The 6,000-nt window shown below is 48.4% G+C and overlaps 1 protein-coding gene across 1 annotated transcript in view; it reads right to left on the minus strand.

Annotated features, from left to right (window-relative positions):
* Positions 1–5,190: 5,190 nt before the first annotated feature.
* Positions 5,191–6,000, minus strand: part of LOC135822883 (uncharacterized) — a 10,109-nt gene continuing 9,299 nt past the window's right edge. Inside the window, exon 4 of the mRNA XM_065335720.1 lies at positions 5,191–6,000. This exon is cut by the window's right edge and continues 356 nt beyond it. The gene's annotated coding sequence lies outside the window, so the exon portion shown is untranslated.

Raw genomic sequence — 6,000 nt, forward strand, 5'->3', positions numbered from 1 at the left:
GCAGGTTTGCCGAGTCGAAGGTTCGATGGACTTCTCGTGTGCTCTGGATGGCAGTCGTGAGTCAGTCAAGTGTCAAGTAAAGTCGGCGGAATAGCGCGAGCTCCGGTGTGGGGAGCAAACCCTTTCTTACAAATCATCGCCGAAGTCGCAACCACTACTTCGTATTATTATTATTATTATTTCAAATGGTGAACGGTACTATTCGGCCAATAAAATGTAAAGAACTCTTCCTCTTCTCTCCTCCATGCGCTCTCACAGCCGACTCACTGCTACCCTCAGTAGCCATTACACACACCAACCAAGGAAGGGTTGCAGGTAGATACTGAAATTCCTCCTGACAGCTGTTTCGCCATCATAAGGCTCATCAGAGAAGGTGATATTGAATAGGATGATATCATGTGGAGATGGTCAGATTTATACTACAAAACATGGGCGCAAGATTACGGGCAAAGTGTGAGAATGAGAAGTTACAATTCTCCAGCAACACAGTGCCAGGGGTTCCAAGAAAATTGCAGGTGAGTACTCCAATCACAAGCTGCTAACCTCTCCAGCAACACAGTGCTAGGGGTTCCAAGAAAATGGCAGGTGAGAAATCCAATCACAAGCTGCTAACATTAATTTTCTAACGGCTAGGTAGCAGTGAGTCGTAGTCGTAGCTAGGTAGCAGTGATTCGGCTGTGAGAGCGCATGGAGGAGAGGAGAGGAAGAGTTCTTTACATTATTATTATTATTATCATTTAAATAGGCGTCGAGGCGACAAAAGTTTTAGAATTGCGATCAACAGAACGAGCTGAACCGACATTTCACAGCTTTTATTGTAGTAAAAAAACGAGTGGATACGAAGGCAGTGAAGAACATGGAAGAAAGAAAAAATGTGATATGGAAGAAAATGATGAACAAAAAATCTTACTTCGAACTAGTTTTCGCACAACACTCCTCAGGAAGCTACGTTGTACTAATGAAAAACAATCCAGAAAGATACTAATAAAGAGAAATGGAGTGAGAAGAAACAACATCTATGAAAATGATAATCCTAGCACTAAGGTAATAACAGGAAAAAACTGCGAAAGCACTTAACGAACTTGTAAGGACTACTAGCATACTGTGACACAAGATATGACACCATGGCCAACCAGGGCCAAACAAACAGAACAAGCTGCTACTAAAACAATTTCAAACGAATAATGCTGTCCTTCTGGACACACAGATTAGGCTTATGAATACGTTGACAAACAGCTTCTAATACACTCAACTGCAACTTGTAACCATGACGAGCACGGCACAAAACAGAAAAAGAAGAATCAGAATAAACCTTGCAGCAATCAGGACGAGATACAAGTTGCTTATACACTGATGACTTCCTACTAGAAAACACACGCTCGCACCCACTCTTACTCACACAATCATTCTTGCTCTCACACTCACTGCCCAACATTTTCTTCAGAATTCGCAGTACGGATTCGCCACTACTTTTGTAGGCAGCATCTGGAGCGAAAGTGACAACTAGTGCACTATCCATCCAAGCAGCCCACGTGCGGTCGCAGCAACGCGCAACGGTCTTGGCACGTGAAAAGGGCGGGTCCAGTACTCCCTCACCGCTGTCCCTATTGTTGAGCGCTCTGGAATGTGTCGGTTATGGTCCATTCCGATTTCTAGAATGATTATGTTCTAGTGTGTCTACTGCATGTGTTGATTGCAGGAGGAATGGGATGCAGTAACATCAGTGAAAATAATGTACATGAATGGATCATGTCCACACGATTGTTGTGTTTGAAGAACACATGAATATGCAGGCCGTATCGACCTATCGACCTCCTATACAATATCGTCCTAGTACATGTACACAAGTAGGGATGATGTGGAATTTTAGCTGCCTTTTTAGTTCCGCTATGGGGCGGTTTTTTCCACCGTACTGCTACCCACAGTCGGCAACTTGTGGTCAGGCACAAGGGGTACATGGATGCGGCTAATAGTAATAGGGTTTCTCGGCACTTGTGCCAGTGGTTGTGAGACTTGGTGCTCCTCTCCAGTGTTCTACTGCCAAACGGAAGCAGCTACCACCCTGGTCGGATCGGCACCTCTTCCAGCTCACCCAGCGCAAGAATCGGCTGCATAGGCGGTGGCGGGGGGACAAGGCAAACGCTGCGCTCCACACTGCATTCAAGCGCGCCCGTGCGGAAGCTAGAAATGCATACCGACAGAAGCGAAACGCTTACTTCCAGGGACAATGTACAGCAAACGCAGGAAACACCAAGAAGCTTTGGCGTACCATTAACAAAGTCACCCGTAGAGACCGTCCCCATGTAGAACCCTCTTGTACGATCGAAGATGTCGCCTTAGCCTTCCACAAGGTGGTTACTGATGACTGTCGACCGCAAACTGTGTCTGCTCCCCTCGGGCCTCCACCCCGCACCTCCCTCCCCAAGTTCTCACATGTCAGTATCAGTGCTGTTGAACGGCTACTCCAGCAAGTTAATCCCTCGAAGGCAACAGGCAGCGATGGCGTACCAGGGGCAGTCCCCAAACTCTGCTCTGACGTCTTGGCGCCATCTTTTACTAACCTGTTCAATGCCTCGCTGTCGTGCGGACATGTGCCCTCGGCGTTCAAGCTAGCTAATGTCATCCCACTGCATAAATCTGGTGATCCATCGCTGCCAACTAACTTCCGCCCTGTATCCCTTCTACCCATACTCTCCAAGCTGCTAGAGAAGTTGGTTCAGAAGGAGCTCATCACCTTCCTGGACATAACAGCATCGTTACCAACATCTCAGCTTGCGTTCAGGCGTGGCCACTCTACCGAAGACGCATTAGTCCTTATGTCAAACCGCATCCTAACAGCCAAGGACCAGGGCCTATTCACAGTTGTGTGCCTGTTAGACATGTCCAAAGCCTTCGATAAAGTCCAATATGTCAAGCTATTGCAGGATATTCACAATTGTTGGGGTGTCCGGTTCTGCCTTGGACTGGTTCGCCAGCTACCTATCCGGTCGCACTCAACGTGTCTGTCTGGGGTCGCGGACAAGATCTATATCAGCTTGCACGAGTGGTGTCCCTCAAGGTTCGGTGCTGGGCCCCATTCTGTTCAGCCTTTACACCCGCGAGGTCCCCGCTGTAGTTGGCCAGTCCGAGTCAGTTCAATTCGCGGACGACATTGCGCTCGCGTACAGTCGACGAACAGGACAGGAGGTATCCGATGTCTTATCTGCTTCGGTTTTAATCCTTGCAGACTGGCTGAAGGATCGAGGCCTGATCCTCAATGCTGGCAAAAGCCAAGTAGTGCCAATTCCTGCCGGCCGTCAGCACACAGCTGATCTACAGGTCGTCTGCCATGCCACTTTACTGCCTAGTGTGCTAAGTGCTCGTTATCTTGGCGCCACAATCGATTCCGGCATGTCCTGGCACGCCCACATTGCCAAATGTTCTTGGCGCCACAATCGATTCCGGCATGTCCTGGCACGCCCACATTGCCAAATGTTCTGCACGCGTGTCGCAGAAGATCGGAGCACTCTGGCGAATGCGCCGCTGCCTGAATCACAAGCCACGCATGACCTAGATCGCTGATCATGTCTGACCTGCTGTATGCCTCAAACGCGTACTCTAGGTCACTGCAAAGAAGGCACATCGACCGTCTACAGGTCCTGCAGAACAGTGGGGCTCGTGCTGTCTTTGGCCGCCGTCCGTGGTCGCCTGCCCGCGACCTGCTGGAGCGCATGGCAGTGACAGTGTTCCGTGTGGCAGAAGTCTTCAATCAGAAGCTAGCATACCTGGTGTGGCGCTGTCGTTATGCACTGGCAAGTCCAGAGTTGCAAGCCCTGCTAACCCGTACCCCCGCTGCACCGGCCCTACTCGTCTGCCATGGGCCTGTGCGTGCCAGTTTCCCATTCGGTTGCGGGGCGAGAGCGCTTTGCCTGCAGGGGTGCTGTATTATGGAATGCCCTCCCCAGCGACATCCGTGCCATCCATCACGCTCGGCAGTTTCGCAGGCAGGTAATCCCCTATACCTGTAGGCTGTGCCCTGTAGATGCTGAAGACAAGCGAAATTTTCTGGTTTTTTTCTGTTCTCTTTCTGTTGTACCCGATCTCCCTCTGATGTACCGCTGACTCTACGCTGAAGATCTAAGCATTTTAATTCTCATTCTCATTATAATTTTCATATTCGCTTTCATGTTATTGGGTTCTATGCCCGTTTGAATTTGCGAATCAAAATAAATACAAACAAACAAGCCAGATATGGATTGGTTGAAGCAGGATAGATTTACCATCACCGTGGATAAGAGTCATACTGTAGCTCAGTTGGTTAGAGCATTGTTCGCGAATAGCAAGGTCCCTGGTTCGAGTCCCGGTGGTGTTACCGATGATTTTTTCTTTCTTTCATTATTCTGGCTTGCAAGTGTTGAGTTTCGGAGAGAAAAGAGCAGTACGTGGCATGTGGCCTCTAATTTCCTAACTCTTTTAGAGAAGATATTGGTTCGTTGGCGGGGGAGGGGTTTGGTCCCTGTTTGTCACGTCTTTGTAGGAAAAATATCGATCTCAGACTCTCTAGAATGATGTGGACGGGCACTATACAAACATGTCGTTCACTGGACATACACAAAGTGAAAATCAACTTCATAAATAAACACTGTACATGTAGCCACGGAGAGGTTGTGCGACCGTGGCAATCGCTGCCTGCTTGTCTGTCTTTTTGCTTACCAGTCTGTCTCTGTTTGTCTCTGCCTCTCTTTCTGGCTTTCTGTCTCTCTTTCGCTATCGTTCTCTCTCTCCCTCTCTCTCTCTCTCTCTCTCTCTCTCTCTCTCTCTCTCTCTCTCTCTCTCTCTCTCTCTCTCTCTCTCTCTCTCTCTCTCTCTCTCTCTCTCTCTCTCTCTCTCTCTCTCTCTCTCTCTCTCTCTCTCTCTCTCTCTCTCTCTCTTCTCTCTCTCTCTCTCTCTCTCTCTCTCTCTCTCTCTCTCTCTCTCTCTCTCTCTCTCTCTCTCTCTCTCTCTCTCTCTCTCTCTCTCTCTCTCTCTCTCTCTCTCTCTCTCTCTCTCTCTCTCTCTCTCTCTCTCTCTCTCTCTCTCTCTCTCTCTCTCTCTCTCCATCTCTCTCTCTCCATCTCTCATTCTTTGCCTCTCCCTGTCTCTCTCTGTCTGTCTCTCTGTCTGTCTCCCTCTCTGCATGTCTCTCTGGCTCCCGCTCTGTCTGCCTCTCTGTCTTTCACATGCAATTATCGACTTGAAAATTATCGATAGTATTGGATGGCCCTAGGACAACATGAGGACTGAATTAAACACACTGGTATAAACAAAGCTAGTATACATATAGTGGAGGTTTGCATCGTCACTCAGTACATGTAGTCAAAAATCTTGAGTTATCATAGCCACTCAAGTGAAAAGGTAATGACATTTAAAAAGTGACTCGAGACATATTCATGAGTACGCATGTTTGTGTGTGTATTTACATGTAACGTTATGTATATGCGCGTGTGTTTGTGCGTGTGTTTTGTGCGTGTGTTTTGTGCGTGTGTGTGTGTGTGTGTGTTTATGTGTAATGTCCATGGTCCACATAGTCTTGCAGGACCGCCATTATCTGTTATCAACGTGCACGTCATGAGCTTCGTCTGCTCTGTACATCACGGTGAAACAGCTCGAGGTGGGCTACAGTACAGAGCTGCGTGATCTTGCTGCAGCAGTATGATAGCCTGGTTCCGCGCTGTGTCATGCTGGTTAAATACAAACAAAACAAAATAAAAGATAACATATCTGCAGGATGCTCACACTGAATGGCCTTTTCTTTGTGAAATATTTGATCACGATCGGGGAGAGTACCATCTGCTCAGCAGTTGTGCCATCGCCAGCTATCAAACAGCTGACTTCTCAGTGCCACAAACATCTGTGCTTTTCTAGCGATGAGCCCGCAGCAGGCTTGGGTGACGGTGCGCCGATGCCACTCTCAAGGATCATCCTGGGCACTTGCATGCATCCGCGATTCCGCGTTGAATTCGCAGAGCTGGATACGACTCC

The sequence above is a fragment of the Sycon ciliatum genome, chromosome 8, assembly GCF_964019385.1.
Source record: "Sycon ciliatum chromosome 8, ocSycCili1.1, whole genome shotgun sequence".
Classification (NCBI taxonomy): domain Eukaryota; kingdom Metazoa; phylum Porifera; class Calcarea; order Leucosolenida; family Sycettidae; genus Sycon; species Sycon ciliatum.